Source organism: Arachis ipaensis, chromosome B07 (assembly GCF_000816755.2).
Source record: "Arachis ipaensis cultivar K30076 chromosome B07, Araip1.1, whole genome shotgun sequence".
In the NCBI taxonomy this organism is placed as follows: Eukaryota; Viridiplantae; Streptophyta; class Magnoliopsida; order Fabales; family Fabaceae; genus Arachis; species Arachis ipaensis.
In genome coordinates, this window is record NC_029791.2 from 61,696,054 (window position 1) to 61,712,580 (window position 16,527).

Genomic DNA, 16,527 nt, shown 5'->3' on the forward strand with positions numbered 1-16,527 from the left:
GGGCTTCGAAATGATATAAAATTTGCCATAGTTTCCTAACGTCTAGGGATGCGCACGTGCACTATACGTGTGCACACCGATGGAGCACGTGGTTCACTAAAGTAAAATCGTGGCCAGCGATTTGCAACTCATTTTTGGCCCAATCCAATTCATTTCTGATGCTATTTCATGCTGAATTCAAGCTTGGGCAAAGGGGAGCAATTATTTTGAAGTTTTGGCATCATGTAGGTTAGTTTCTAGAGAGAGAAGCTCCCTCTTCTCTCTAGAATTAAATTAGGTTAATCTCTTCTAGATTTAAATTCAATTATATGTTTTCATCTTGTTTCTTTCATGAATTCTTGTTTCTACTCTTTCATTCTCATGATTTGTAATGTTAATTTCCCTTTTTGCTCTCCTTTGTGATGATGAACTCATGTTGGATTTGGATCTTTTCTTTAATGCAATTTAAGCTTTGATGTTCTTTTATGGTTGATTTGAGTTGTGATTTTACTTTCCTTGCAATTGGTAGTTGGTAGATTTTATTGATTCTTGCAATTTATGATATTTAATTTTATTGCACTCTAGGTGTTTGATAAAATGTTTACACTAGTTTTTGAGTAGTTTTCTTGACTCTCGGCCTATGCTAAGGGAATTGAGTGACCTTAAGTCATTGGGTCTCATTGAATTGGTGATTTGAGAACCCTTGGTAGTCAATTTGATATCCATTGACACTAACCCACTACTAATCTAATTAGTAGATAGGTTGGGACTTATGGGTTGATGTGATCAAATCCATTTGACATACTTCAAGCTTAGGAGTAGATATTACGTACTTAAGGCTTTTGGAAGTAGACTTAATGAGCTTGGTCCCTCATAATTATCAATGTATGGTTTGTTGACAAGGATGGTGATCTCAATTACCTATGTCTAGCCAAGAGTACTTTTTATTTCTTTTATTAGTTAATTGTTCATTTACTTTCCTCGCTATTAATTTTCTTGCAAAAATATAAAATCAAACCCCATTGCATCTTCATAACCAATAATTGAGCACTTCATTGCAATTCCTTGTGAGACGACCCGAAGTTCAAATACTTCGGTTAATTTTCATTTGGGGTTTGTACTTGTGACAAAACCAATATTTTAATTTGATGCGAGAGTTGTTTGTTGGTTTGGAGCTATGCTAACAATGAAGTAATTCCTTTCTTTAGGAAGAAAATCTAGACCGACAACAATTTTTGCAATCAAATAAATGGCGCCGTTGCTGGGGAGTTGTAATGGTGTTATATTATTGACTATTGTGAATATTGTGAATATGTTTGCCTTTTGCTTATTTGTTAGTTTTTGTTAGCTTTAGGACTTTGTTGCTTATTTTTGTTAGCTTTTTTGCTATTATGAATTCTCATCCTCACTTTGGCTATGAGTTTGGTTCAAACTATGTTGTAGGGAATGGAAGCTTCGATGAGGACATGCATCAAGGATTTGGAGATCAAAGGTGGGAGGAGCCCCAAGCTTATGGACAACCTTCTTGGCAACAACAACCTCCGGACTCTTATGGGTATAATTCCAATTCTAATACATATCAATCTAATGGATGTGGTGACCCTTATTGTGATTGTCAACAACCACCACCATATGCCTATGAACCACCTCCTCAACGTAATTTTGAACCACCTTACTCACAAGCCCCTTACCACCAAACACCTCCATATGACCCTAATCCTCACCCACCATACCAACCACCTTGTGAACCATATGAACCATATGAAGAACCACCCCAATTCAACCCTCAATACCCTCAAGAACCACCACCTCCATGTTATTACCAAGATGAGCCACCTCCAATGTATGAGAACTTTCAACCACAAGATGAATCACCTCCCACATTTGAAAAAATCATGGCTCAGTTTGCTAACATTACCGCTATCTTGGAATCATTGGACTCATGCAACAAGCAAAGCACCTCCACGGATGAATGTGAGAAATCAACCGAAGAAAGGAGCATGAAGGAGATTTTAGAATCTCAACATGAGGACAAGGAGATGGGGTATGTATTGCAACAAGTGGAGAGTGAAGAGATTGTTGATGAAGAAGAAATGGTTGAAGAGCTAGGCAAAGTTGAGCAAGAGGTGAATTTCAAGATTGAGAACACTTCCACATCAAGTGATGTTGTTGATGAATTTGTGAAAGTTGTTGAACTTTCTTCCATTGAACTTGAAGATGATGTGAAGGAGGGTACACAACCTCCTAAGCATATAATGAATAATGAAGAATTGGAAGAAGATGAGCAAACAACAAATCTTCCTCTTGAAGATGAGCCCACACCAACACATGATCCTTTTGTATTTGAGGAATCTTCTCCTATTAAAATTGAGGTAGATGTTGAGATAAGTCCCACATTACCTCCAAGTTGTGATGTGAAGAGTGGGGAAGAGCTAGAAGAAGTTGGTGAAGAGGTAGTTGAATGTGAAGAACTTTGTCAAGAGGAAGAGGTTGAAGTTGAAGAAGCTTGCTAAGGGGTGGAGGTAGTCAAGAAAGAGCACAAGGGAGTAGACCTCGCATTGTCTAAGTGTGGGGAGGTTCCCCTTCCTAAGTCACCATCATCCAACACAACATTCAAGTGGATAAAATTCTTATCCTTAAGCTTTACTTTCTCACTTGAATATGGTTTGATTGAAAATGATGGTCAACTTAGAACTCTTTGTGAAGTTAAGAGTGGGAGAGAGTTGTGTAGTGGTTGGAAACATCACTCTAAGTTCATGATGGTTGCATGCTTAAAGTTAAATAGTAATGGTTGGTGTAGAACCAAATTGCATGGGTCTAGGAGAATGTTTGAATGCTTAATTGAGAATTCTAAGGTCATGCCACCCAATTGGAATCATGATGATCAATTTGAAGATGGGTGTCAAAACAAAGTATGGGATCCCGGATCGCACAAGGAAAATCAAATTTGGGAGCCCATGGCTTGTGTAGAACTCCATCAAGGCTTGGAGTTATCATCTTTGAAGACTAAAGCTTATTGGAGATTCAAGCATTGGTGGATGTTCAAGGATAGCTTCAAGTACAAGCCACCTTAAGAGGAGCTCCCCATAAGTCCAACTTAAGGACAATAAACAAAAGTGCTACGTGGGAGACACCCCACCATGGTAAATTTTTTTCATTTTTCCCTTTTGTACATATTGGTAATTAGTTTGATTTCATATTTTGTTTAGTTTGTTGAGTATATTTGGTAGTATAATATGTTAAATAAGGTTTTAGGGTGTTTTGGTAGCTGTTTGGAGGTTTAGAAGGCTTGGTTTGGTGCAAGAACTTGAAAAAAAATTTTGAGAAAAAGAGCACCAACCCGCGCGTGCGTGCACCTGGCGCGTACGCGCGTCTCAAGCATTCTCGACCATCCACGCGGATATGCCATGTACGCGTACACGTGGATGCAAAAATTCCAACCCCAGCCAAAAACCCGAGAGTTAGGCCTGCACTGTGCGGACATTGGGCCTAAGGCACAAACCAACCCGCGCGTACGCGCACCTGGCGCGTACGCGCCGTTGACTCTAATTGCGCAATGCACGCGTACACACGCTGTGCGCGCGCGCCGATAGCGCGACCTACCCCTCTGGTACAAAAACTAGAAAGTTATGCCAATTTTGTGCCTATTTCGTACCCGCGACTGACGCGCAGGCGCACTTCACGCGTCCGCGCCGATCGCCACCTTCATCAGGCACATGCCCGCGTACTGTGCACATCCGCGTCGCAAAAAAAGTTTTTTTTCTTATCTTCCATTTTCTTTTATCCATTGCATTCAGATACTTTTATTCTTTACATTTTCATTTTGTTTTTATAGCCTATTTTTACTTTATTTTTTTTCAAGTTTCTTATTTTAATAATGGTGTTGAATTTTCCTTCTCAATTGTTGAGAATTTCTCGCATGATTTTGGTGCCTTTTGACTTGTTTGATATTATTGGGTGATGAAACTTCTAAAATCAATGCTTCATCTTGTATGACTCTTGTGTCTTTGTGCATTGATATGACCTCATATTGTCTTTTATGACCCACTTCTTCCTATTTGAACTTGATGCTCCATATGCTCTTCATGCTTTAACTTTGCTCTTGCATCAAGTATTAATTGATATGCCCTTTGCCTATATTGTTTTCTCACTTACGTGCGTAGCTAACATGTAGTGAGAACCTTACTCTTATTTGGCATTAGCCCCCGCCTATGTTCTACTTGCTTTGATATCTTTGATGTAGGCTTAATTATCCTTCTTTCTCTTTCCTTTTAGGTTGGCCACCAAAAAGGAAAGGGCGGGAAAAGCTTCTAAATGGGGCAACAAACAAGTTCACCCGCACAACCTTTTGAAGGAGCTCATCAATTGTAGCAACCCGTCCACCTTTCTCTTCTTTGCATGCACCGAGGATGGTGCAAATTTTTAAGTGTGGAGAGGTCGTTCGACCAATCTCCATGGGTAACAATCTCCTTTTTCAACATCAATTCTTAATTTCCTTTGCTAATTAGTTGTTAAATTGCATGATAGGTTATATACTAGTTAGAATTTCTACATATTTTTCATCACTTCTTTTTATGTTAGGACTATTTGGTTAGGGTGATGATTTCTTTTCCAGAAAACGGTTTTTAGGGCACCCTACCAATTTGAAAAAAAAAATTCTTGTTGAACTTGCTTGAAGAATCTATTTTGGAACATGGTTTTTAAGCTAAGAATGCAAGCATGTGAGTTTTGAGCCCAATTGTGTGGTTACATCATATAACCACTTCTTTTCCATTCTTGTGTGCATTATTCTCTTTCTATGATTGTAATCTTTAATTTGTTTGATTCTTTATGTCCATTATTCCATGTATATATGCATTTATATGATTGAGGCCGTCATTTCATTTAACTCACTTACCCAAATAGCCTACCTTTCATCAACCATTGTTAGCCAATTTTGAGCCTGTTTAATCCCTTTTGTTCTTAATGTTAGCACATCACTACCTCTAAGTGAAAAATAATAAATGTCCTTGATTTGGATCTTTGATTAGCTTAGGCTAGTGAGGGTGTGTATCATTTGGGTATGGGAAACTTGGGACATTGGTTGAGGTAAAAGTGTAATTTTTATTTTTGTTAAAAATATTGGAAATTGGGTACATATTCATGCACTATATGTAAAACCATATGCATTGATACATTTGTATATACTTTAAAAAAATGATAAAGAAAAAGTTGGGTACATATTCATGCATTGAATGCTGAACCATATGCATTAAGCTTTTTGTATATATTATGTTATTGAAAAAAAAGGAATGAAAAAAATTTAATATAAAAAGAAAAAAAAAAGAGAAAAAGAAATAAAAATGGGACAAAAATGCCCCAAGGTAAAGTTCAATAAAAATCAATGCATATGTGTGATGAATTAAAAAGAATGCATGAATATGTAAAAAAGTGGAAATCATGGGTAGCTAGGTTGTGTATTAGAATTGTATAGGTTGTCATATGTGTTTGGTGAGAGCTTAGGTTAATCAAAGATTCAAATTTCAAGCTCACTTGACCATATATATTCCTACCTTTACCCTAGCCCCATTACAACCTATGAATAAGTCCTCATGATGAATGTATGCATGCATTGAATAATTGTTGATTGTTAGAAGAAAAAAAAACTTGGAGAGAATGCTTAGAAGAGAATTGAGTGATTGACCCTATACACTTGAGCGACTAGAGCGGATACACTTCCGGTGAGGGTTCGATGCTCAATTTCTTGTTCCCAGCTTTCATGAGCTTTTCTTCTTGCAAGTCTACTTGTACTTCATTTTGATATTTGAATTGGTAGGATTCATGAGTCATCATACTACTTAGCCCTACTTGCTTATATGTGTTCTTGGAGATTGATTTACTTTTAACCAAGTAGGTAGAATCATCTTGCATTTAGTTGTATGCATGTAGATAGGTTTATATAGTTTCTTTGCATTGAATAAATGTTCAGACCCCTTTCTTGTCCTTCTTTATTCTTAGCATGAGGACATGCTTGGTTTAAGTATGGGGAGATTTGATAAACCCCAATTTTGTGGTTTATCTTGTGCTTAATTTGGGGGATTTTATCACCTTTTCTCACATTTATTCAATGAAATAGCATGGTTTTGCAATTCTCCCTTGATTTGTGCTTAAATGTGAAAACATGCTTTTTAGGCCTTAAAGTAGCTAAATTTAACTCACTTTAATTCCATTCGATGCCTTGATATGTTTGTTGGGTGATTTCATGTTCATAAGGCAAGTATTGGATGGAAGAAGTGAGGAGAAAATCATGCAAAGTGGGAGAACTCATGAAGAAATGAAGGAACCGTAAAGCTGTCAAGCCTGACCTCTTTGCACTCAATTGACCATAACTTGAGCTACAGAGGTCAAAATGAAGCAGTTCCTCTTTGCACTGTATGCGTGCACACCGATGGAGCACGTGGTTCACTAAAGTGAAATCGTGGCCAGCGATTTGCAACTTATTTTGGGCCCAATCCAACTTATTTCTGATGCTATTTCATGCTGAATTCAAGCTTGGGCAATAGGGGAGCAATTGTTTTGTAGTTTTGGCATCATGTAGGTTAGTTTCTAGAGAGAGAAGCTCCCTCTTCTCTCTAGAATTAGGTTAGGTTAATCTCTTCTAGATTTCGGTTCAATTACATGTTTTCATCTTGTTTCTTTTATGAATTCTTACTTCTACTCTTTCATTCTCATGATTTGTAGTGTTAATTTCCCTTTTTGCTCTCCTTTGTGATGATGAACTCATGTTGGATTTGGATCTTTTCTTTAATGAAATTTAATCTTTGATGTTCTTTTATGGTTGATTTGATTTGTGATCTTACTTTTCTTAAAATTGGTAGTTGGTAGATTTTATTGATTCTTGCAATTTATGATGTTTACTTTTATTGCACTCTAGGTGTTTGATAAAATGTTTACACTAGTTGTTGAGTAGTTTTCTTGACTTTTGGCCTAGGCTAAGGGAATTGAGTGACCTTGAGTCATTGGGTCTCATTGAATTGGTGATTTGAGAATCCTTGGTGGTCAATTTGATGTCCATTGATACTAACCCACTACTAATCTAATTAGTAGATAGGTTGGGACTTATGGGTTGATGTGATCAAAGCCATTTAACATACTTCAAGCCTAGGAGTAGATATTACGTACTTAAGGCTTTTGGAAGTAGACTTAATGAGCTTGGTCCCTCATAATTATCAATGTATGGTTTGTTGACAAGGATGGTGATCTCAATTACCTATGTCTAGCCAAGAGTACTTTTTATTTCTTTTATTAGTTAATTGTTCATTTACTTTCCTCGCTATTAATTTTCTTGCAAAAATATAAAATCAAACCCCATTGCATCTTCATAGCCAATAATTGAGCACTTCATTGTAATTCCTTGTGAGACGACCCGAAGTTCAAATACTTCGGTTAATTTTCATTTGGGGTTTGTACTTGTGACAAAACCAATATTTTAATTTGATGCGAGAGTTGTTTGTTGGTTTGGAGCTATGCTAACAACGAAGTAATTCCTTTCTCTAGGAAGAAAATCTAGACCGACAATAATTTTTGCAATCAACGCATACGCGTGACATGCGCGATCTGCAGAAATTACAGAAAACGCTGGGGGCAATTTTGGGCCGAGTTTGGACCCAGTTTCCGGCCCAAAAACACAGACTAGAGCTAGGGAACGAGCAGAGACTCAAGACAGATTTTCGTTAGCGTAGTTTTAGTTTTAGTTTTGGAATCTTAGAGAGAAATTACCCTTCCTCTAGGTTTTCTTTTACATTCACAAATTTTTAGTTTTATGCTTTTGCTTTGGATATTGAGAAGAGTCATTTACCTCCGTTCAAGTTATTATCCTAGTTTGTTTCCTTATTTCCTTACTCTTCCATATCCTTAATCTTTGTTCAGAGTTACAATTGGATTATTTTTAGAATTTATTAATGCAAATGATTACCTTTACTTTTAATTAATTTACAGTTATTGTCTATCATCTCTTCCTTCTATTCCCTGTTTAATTCTGTGCAAGTAGTTTTCATATCAATAGAGTAGACTCCCAACTTGACTTGGGGGTTGATTAAATTGATACCCTGGAGTTGGAATGTTCAACTGATTAGTTAAATTGGAAGTTGTTGGCTAATTCTCTATTTACTAACGCTAGACCTTCCCAAGGGAGAGGACTAGGATTTGTGAATAAGAGTTAGCTCAATTACTTGACTTTCCTTTATTTTGTAAGGGTTAACTAAGTGAAAACAACAACCTCTTTATACTACACTTGAGAGAATTCCAACAAGGATAGAACTTCCAATTAATCATTCCCCAAGTCAAGACTTTTTATTCTGAATATATAAATCTATTTTAAATTTCATTGCGTTAAATCACAATTATTTATTTCCTGTTATTCAACTCTCAAAAATTCTCGAAAAACTCCTGATTAATAAGATAGCACCCTTTTGTCAACTCGTTGGGAGACGACCTGGGATTGATACACCCAGTATTTTTATTCTGATTTTTGTGACAACCTTTCTAAATTGATAAGCAGATTTTTGCTGGTTAAGAACTATACTTGCAACATATTTCTTATATTAATTTCTTAATTGGCTGATTTCCGCCCCCCATCAATTTTTGGTGCCGTTGCCGGGGAGTTACAATTGTGTGCTAAATTATTAGTTAGTGTATATATTTTTTTAATTTTTGCATATTTTATCTATTAATATATAATAGGAGAGTAGTAGTAGGTTCAATGCTTGACAAGTGTTCAGCTCCAATGATCGACAAGTGGTATGTCTGCATTCACGACAAATGGCACACTAAAAAAACTAATAATAATCAATATTATATGATTATATGATGAAAGAAAAACATGAAAGAAACAAAAACCTGAAAGCTGTCAATATTCAATACACCAGCAGAAACTAGGCGGGATATTTGAAATTAAAATCAAATTTGAATTCTTCTCAATTCTCACTCAAGTCACGTAGTCTCATATCTCACCGGTGGGCGCGTTCTTTCCCTTTTGGATCAAAATTTGAACTTGAGCATTTGAAATTAGGGTAAGGGTGAACAAATTTAAAATTAGTTTTAAAAATCAAATCTTTCCTTGATTTCTTTCAATCTCTCTTTCTCACGCTCTCTATGGTTGATTTTCTCTTATCATCTTCTTCGTCTATAACGACGACATCGTAGAAGTATTGGACAAGTCACAAGCGAGAGAGTTGAAAATCAAGAAGAAGAGAAGAAGATCTAACAGACGAGGAGGTGGAGGAGGAGATGCAAGCTTTAGAAGCAGAGGCGAACAGAGATTTCACAGTGATTTCAGAGCCGGCAGAGTGGGGAAGAAGCAGCACAGCAAGGATAGGATGTTCATCGCACCCCCTTCAAGCAACTTCCTTTCTGTTGATGCGCGTAATTACTCTCCCTCTAACTCTCCCAAAGCTTCCTCCTTTTACGTTAATTATCACTTCACCTTATACATTTTTAATAATTCAGGGTTTCATTTACTTCGTTTGAATATCCGGTGTGCACAACTGATGGGAGTATATGATAAATTGGTTTGAAAATTTACTGGTTAGCCATCACAAGTGTTTTTCTTAATCGAAAGTTAATGAGCTGTTATATGATAAATTGGGTTTGCAAATTGGGTGCAGGAACATAATCCCGTAGCATATTTGCGTGCAAACTGGGTGCAAATTATGAGTTACTGTAAGCCATCACTCTATCTCACTTTCACTGCATTGAATTGCTATTCCTTTTGCTTTTTCTGCGTTGAGATGCATTTGGTTGAGAAACCCCGAACATGAGCTGAATGTTGAATTTTAATTGCATGTTTCTTTGTATATCGTTTTCTTCGGTTTTTTAGGAAAGAATATTCATGATTGAGGAATCGAGCTGTGTTTTTTTCTTCTCATATTCTTTTCTGCCATTAAATATTTTTTTTATTGAAATGCAGCGTCTTGAGTAAAATATTAACGAAGTTTATACTGTTTAAACTGTATTATCATTGTGATTGTTCATCAGCCACTTATTCATTGTAGCTTTATATTGCTAATTAGGTTGTGGATGCAATTCAAATATCTATACATATATACTTTTACATGTAAATATATAATTCCTTTTAATGCATTACCCTCAACAGAAAAAATAATTAATTGCTTTCCTTTACTATAAACTGCAATCAAAAGCCAAAGAACCAACAGTATGATTGTTGACCTTTTTTTAAGGACTGTTTGCTGTGATATCGGTTTTCAATTTCTTGGATATGAGTCTTTCGTCTAATATTACTGTGTAAGGCTTTGAACTGACGTATAGATAGTGAAAATTGTTGTATTCCTTGAAACTGTGATTGAATCAGAGTAAAAAAGCTTCGTTTTTTGAGAATGTTAATGCAATCTACGTATGTTCTCCATGTATTTTAAATTTTTCGTAATTATTCTGCAGTGTTTGTTGAGGTTCCTTAAAAAGGAGAACTCAAAGTTATTAACTGCCTCTTCAGTGTTTCTTCCAAGTCACCCAATGGTGGTTTCAGTTATTCAGACTAGGATGATGGAGGTAACATATTTGTGAGAACTTTGTCCTTAACTAATATTGAATGGTTTAGGGTTTATTTAAATATAGCATCCATGTCACCACTTTAATAAAGAAATTAATTGTGGGATTAGAATCAATCTTCTTTAATTGTTTTTGTAGCAAAATATGAATAAATATGATAAACTACATGAACTATATATGAATTATATGAGAACCAAAAAAGTTATTTAACATTTTTTGCATTTTGGTTAATATGAGGACGTTAAACTTTGATGCAATTTCTGTTCTTCCTGTAATTTGTGACTTGAAAAAATATATATTAAAAGGAGATTATAACATGAAGTTAAGAAAGAAAAAACCTCAAACAGCTTGACCTTTGTTGTTTTTTTTCCCTTTATTCTCCATTAACCTGATTTTTATCAAGTCTACACTCTACAGATACTGAGATACATGTATTTCCAGTTTTGTAATAGTGATAATGACTTTCTTGTCCAAAAACACATATGGTAGTATTCACTTCTAAAGTTCATACATTTTCTCAACTATTCATCTAAAATCATGTTTTGAGATCCGTCTTTTAAAAATCATATTGTTGACTATAGATAAAGTACTATTAACATTGAGAATTTCTGATCTGTCCTCTGATCAAATGATATTGGATTATAGATAAAATTTAATTTGTGCATTTGATAGTTGTTTATTTATTATGTTGGATAGCTTACAAGGGAGCCAGAAGCACCAGACAGGGCAGTGGCTCAATGGCATCTCTGGAAGAGCATAGTGGCAGAATGGTGGGCTGCACTTGAAGAGGAGAAGATTAGGAGATCTCGATGTCAGCAATGGTGGAATGATGCGACAAAAGAGGGGAGCACATAGACAACCTTTTGGTGGTTTGAAGTCACTTCATCAAAGCATCAGAATGAGTTTCCATCAGTGCCTCCTGTAAACTCAGCTTACTCTATCCAGTTTGATGCAGTTGAAAATGAATCATATCAAAGCTCCCTAAAGTACCCTAGCAGACAAGTATTATTCTATCATTTCATTTTTAGATTTTGATTATATGTTGTTATACGTTTTTCTATCCTCTTCGGTACTCTTGATATTTTTATTTATTTGGGTTTGATGCCTATAGTCAGCAGCCTTTATTCTATAACATATAGAGAAGAAAGAATAAACATTAGTATGTTATATCCATTTCATTTTAACTAATTAGATCCAAGACTATAATAACACACCTTTATGGATTTGTACCCACCATCACATTGTTAGAAATTCTTCATTTGGTATGTCAATCCTCTCATCTCACCACTAACACTTCACATATGCCAATATAAATTTTCTTGAAAGATGTTTTGAGTTCTTAATTTATTAGCTGGAATAAAAAGGATTTGTTTTTGGAAATTCTGTAAGAGATAATTTTGGATTAATGAAGATCATCAAGTAATGCAAAAAATAATTCTGTAAGAGAATTTTTTGCTGAAATGTGAACATGAGTCATGGTGTTGTGCATGTCTTTGGTTCAAGGGAGGCTTACCCTTCAAAAGCAGTGTGAACTGAGTTACTTTGAGCATACTTTCGAGTACTGGTAAGTGGTAACTAAGAGCTTTGTCCCTCTCTTTTGCTTCTATAAGAAAAAATTAAAGAGAAAAAAAAACAAAGAAGGCTCTATTTTGTGCATACTTTTAGGTAAAATGTTTTTGTTAAAGCTGTTCATCTTGAATTGTTTCTGATGTTACATCATTAATGCTATTAACTATGTTTATATTATATGGATTAATTCTATGGATTACAAATTTTTTGAGTGCCGAATTTTTTATTTTCAATAGAGATTTGAGAAATTACATGTGTATTTATAAAATACTCTATGAACTCAATAAACAATTTGATTTGAGTCTCAAAATGATATTTTTTTAAAATTACATGACATAGAGAAAGAAAGGATAAAAACATTTGGATGTTATATATATTTTGTTTTTAATATGCCCCCGTCATCACAATTAGCAATTCTTAATTGATTAGCTGGTTTTAATTAACTGGATCCTACATTAAAATATATTTATGCTCTGCTTTTTATTATGAAGTTCGAATATATCTTTTGTTTTGAATTAACAAACTAAGACTAAATTCTAATTTATTTTGTGTTTTTCTCTAATAAAAAAATATAAGTTTAAATTTATATTTCAGTAATAAGATTCAATGGAAAGTTTGGTTCAATGCATATTCATTAAGTATTTCTCCAGACGAATGGTAGAAAAATGTGTTACATGCATATCATTCTGGACTTACTTTTAAGTGTTAACACCAACAAAATGGGAGAGATTAGAAAATGTTTGCATATGTTTTTTTTTTTCAAAAATAAAATAAATTGAGCCCTTATATTGAATTCAACCACTACGAGGTCGTGAATATTATATGCATCACTTTTGTATATGCTTTTCCTTTTAATATTTAAAGTGATAATCTATTATGGTGCTTGGTAATTTTGCAGGGAGTTTTCATATTTTTGTAATTAGAGGACTTGTAAGGGATAGTGAAATCCAAGAGGGTAGTGTTCTGGAAGCTAAAGTTGAGCTGTTCAAGAAGTTTTTAGAGACAAGTGAGTGATTTGTATATTTATACAAAAATTTTATTTGTTTTGGACATTGATTTTATATGTTATTTTGAATTTTGCATTTGGCCTTCATGTTAAAAGTTTTTTATCTTGATCATTGGTTAAGGAATCTATTTGTTTTTTTATTGGTGCCTTTTATATTAACCAGGTGGACCTTTCATAAGTTTCCTATTCTATTTTAGTTAATTTTCAATATTTTTATGTGTATTTATTATTTGTTATCATTTTGGATTTTTATGTTCTCCTCCATTATGGGACTGGCAATATTCAAAGTGTTAGGAATGCTATAGTTTTAATATTAATTCTTAGTATGCTTTTGTTAGATCATTATGAAATATTCTTATTTCTTTTCATATGGTGAATCCCATCCCATTGGATATTTTGCATTCCAATAAATTTTTACAAATGGTAGTTGATTTGTTTAAAATCCTAGAAAGATTCTTCTCCTTCAATTTGGTGAGTATTTCTTTCTATATGCATCTGTTACTAATGGGAGAATAACAGGTTGGTTTGGCAAAGATTTCTTTTTTATCTCTCTTTTTAAAGAATATAATCTGTTGTCATATTTTATGCTTGATTATATTTCTTGCATTCTGTTATTTTATTATATTTAATAGGTTAGTAATTACAATTAGTGTCAAGGTGTTTAGTTTTAATTAGTTGTTGGGCCTTAGGCTGTTTAATTTGATGCGTGAGTTGTCTTAATTTACGTTAAAAATTGTTGTTCATGATATTCACGTTTATCTTTGTTATCTTTCTAATTTTCGTTCTTTGATAGCAAATCTCAACGTTGTTATTATAAACAGAATTGTTTGAAGATCAAGTAAAAGACATTGGTTAATATAGCTGTTGATAGTGGATGTTACATATATTAAAGTCCAAGCTTAAATATTCTCATGGATTATCCCAACTTTAAAAAGATGACTTCATTGCAATTTCATGATTGGCCTAAGGTACCTTCATTTGTATGCACGGTATGCACTGTCTTTGGAGGTTTTGGTAGGTGTGTATGTCTATAGTTTGGATCTTTCAATATTTTTTATGTTTTTCGTAAATCTGTATATAACATAAAAAAAAGGAAAGATAGTGAGAAAAGAAAAAATAATATAATACTTGAATTTTAAAAGGGAAGACAGTGAGAAAAGGAAAAATAAGATAACACTTGAATTTTATCTTCTTTTTGAAACTATGCTACCTTTGTTGTGGCATATACTACACAAATGTAAGTTGATGTAATGTTCATGGTTGATAATATTTGTGTGAATAAAAGAATTTTGGTGTTGGACAACAAAATGTTCAGATTTTTTGGAGAAAAAAGAGATATTGACCCAAGCTGCTGATGCAAAAGTACATAGTAAGTGTTAAATATAACACTTTTGTATATTTTTTATTTTTAGCCTAGAAGTTTTTGACAAAAAGTTATGGAAGATAAAACAAATTATTCATGACTAAATTGTATGATTGATGGTGTAATCTTTTGAGAATAAATTATTAGTTTATCTGATTTTTCTTTGGATTTGTTCATGATGTGTTTGAACAAATTGTTTTTTGTTAGCAGTTTAAACATGTGATGCTTTGATGAGATGGTTTTATGTGTGATTTTAGGATTTGGTTTGAGATAAACACAAATATTAACTATTCGGATTCTATTTGGAAAAGGCAGTTTTGATAATGTTGAACAGAAAGCTTAGCATTCATCTCAACCATGCTAAGATCCAAGATGTTGGCAAGAAGGCGAAGTTGTCTCTTATTTGGTTAACTGCTGGGTATTGTTCATTTGAAATTTTAAACATTTATCAAAGGAAGTCTCTTAAAATTTAGGAAAAAAGAGTCAATATAATATTGCTGGTGGATCAAATAAACTAAATTCTTTTCTGAAAATTACACTTTGATAAGTAAGATTGGATAATGTATGAGGACATATACCAAACAAACAAAGGAAAGTGACCCAAAAATTTGATTCATGTGAATTTCTTTCTATAAGAAAGGTTGATTGCTTGGTTTAGTAACTATACTTGCAACGAGAGTTTACTATAACTTCTAAACCATCAATTTTCAGTTCTTCAGCGACATCATTGATGAGACGGTAACTGCAGTTCACCAAGAGGAAGTAGAAGAAAGGCACATGGAGCAAGATGCAAGTGTGGGGACATCCCCCGGACAAGATGAAGACACGTTACAACCATCACTGGCTCTAGATGATCAAGTGCCTAGCCATGAACAGTAAGAGCTCAGAGAGGAACAACTCTGGCATTCAAACGCCAGAAACAGACAAGGAGCTGGCGTCAAACGCCCAATGGAAGCTTAGTTCTGGCATTCAAGTGCCATTAACAGGTAAGAAGTTGGCGTCCAACGCCAATCAAGCTTCTAACCCTGGTATTCAAACGCCAGTGAGGGATTAGACACACACAAGTGCTGATAACAACCCCTCTAAAAAGACTTCTCCAACCACCTCTGTAGGAAATAAACCTGCAGCAACCAAGGTTGAGGAATACAAAGCCAAGATGCCTTATCCTCAAAAACTCCGCCAAGAGGAGCAGGATAAGCAATTTGCCCGCTTTGCAGACTATCTCAGGACTCTTGAAATAAAGATTCCATTTGCAGAGGCACTTGAGCAAATACTCTCTTATGCCAAGTTAATGAAAGAGATCTTGAGTCAAAAGAAGGATTGGAGAGAAACTGAAAGAGTTCTCCTCACTGAAGAATGCAGTGCAGTCATTCTGAAAAGCTTCCCAGAAAACCTTAAAGATCCCGGGAGCTTTATGATACCATGCATATTAGAGGGTAATTGTACCAAGACAGCTTTCTGTGATCTTGGGGCAAGCATCAACCTAATACCTGCATCCACTATTAGAAAGCTTGGTTTAACTGAAAAAGTCAAACCAACCCGGATATGTCTCTAACTTGCTGATGGCTCCATTAAATACCCATCAGGCGTGATTAAAGACATGATTGTCAGGGTTGGGCCATTCGCCTTCCCCACTGACTTTGTTGTGCTGGAAATGGAGGAGCACAAGAGTGCTACTCTCATTCTAGGAAGACCTTTTCTAGCAACTGGACGAACTCTCATTGATGTCCAAAAGGGGGAAGTAACCCTGAGAGTCAATGAGGATGAGTTTAAGTTGAATCTTGTCAAAGCCATGCAGCATCCAAACACACCAAAAGACTGCATGAAAGTTGATGTTATTGACTCTTTGGTAGAGGAGATCAACATGGCTGAGAGTCTCGAATCAGAGCTGGAAGTCATCTTTAAAGATGTTCAGCCTGATCTGGAGGAATCAGAGGAATTGAAAGAGCCTCTGAAACTTCCTCAGGAAGAGAAAAAACCTCCGAAACCCGAGCTCAAACCATTACCACCATCCCTGAAATATGCATTTCTGGGAGAAGGTGACACTTTTTTGGTGATCATAAGC

General features: G+C 34.9%; 2 long non-coding RNA genes across 3 annotated transcripts; both read left to right on the forward strand.

Moving 5' to 3' along the window:
- Positions 9,245 to 9,544, forward strand: LOC110264228. The gene is made up of 2 exons (XR_002349980.1): positions 9,245 to 9,381; positions 9,466 to 9,544. It is a non-coding gene; the product is annotated as an uncharacterized LOC110264228 (long non-coding RNA).
- Positions 10,268 to 14,360, forward strand: LOC110264227. 2 transcript variants are annotated; one of them, XR_002349979.1, is made up of 5 exons: positions 10,268 to 10,524; positions 11,221 to 11,526; positions 11,916 to 12,088; positions 13,921 to 14,079; positions 14,255 to 14,360. It is a non-coding gene; the product is annotated as an uncharacterized LOC110264227 (long non-coding RNA). The 2 variants fall into 2 exon arrangements; XR_002349978.1 differs by lacking the exons at positions 13,921 to 14,079; positions 14,255 to 14,360 and having other exon boundaries at positions 10,280 to 10,524; positions 11,916 to 12,155.